This window comes from Bison bison, unplaced genomic scaffold (assembly GCF_000754665.1).
Source record: "Bison bison bison isolate TAMUID 2011002044 unplaced genomic scaffold, Bison_UMD1.0 scf7180017855336, whole genome shotgun sequence".
Lineage (NCBI taxonomy): Eukaryota > Metazoa > Chordata > Mammalia > Artiodactyla > Bovidae > Bison > Bison bison.
In genome coordinates, this window is record NW_011485909.1 from 11,626 (window position 1) to 12,057 (window position 432).

A 432-nucleotide genomic window follows, 5' to 3' on the forward strand; every position below is an offset into this window, starting at 1 on the left:
TTTTGAGGTGCTAAAATTATTCTGGGAGTAGATAGAGGTGATAGCTTCACAACATTATGAAATGTACTCAGTACCACTGAAATGTGCATTTTTAAATGGTTAATGGTTACTTTTGTTGTTGTGAATTTCTCCTCAGTTGAAAAAAAAAATCCCCCAGTGAGAGACCACATGTGCCATCTCAGGTTGCATAAGTGTCCCCCCTCTTCGGGAATGACAGTACCGTGTTGGTGAAGCTGGGGAGCCAGGATTCTCACCCGGTGATCATGCTACAAAATGGGAGGGGTGTAGGGAGAAAAATCTATCACTCTCTGGAAACTTAATTATGCCTTCCCTGGTGATCCAGTGGTTAAGACTCAGCTTTCACCACAGAGAGCGTGGGTTCAATCCTTGGGCAGAGAACTAAGAATCCTTCAAGCTGCACAGAGGCAGAGG

The 432-nt window shown here is 44.4% G+C and overlaps 1 protein-coding gene across 1 annotated transcript in view; it reads right to left on the minus strand.

Annotated features, from left to right (window-relative positions):
• LOC105002143 (protein FAM50A-like) overlaps positions 1-432 on the minus strand; it is an 8,344-nt gene that overhangs the window by 1,200 nt on the left and 6,712 nt on the right. The window lies entirely within an intron of this gene.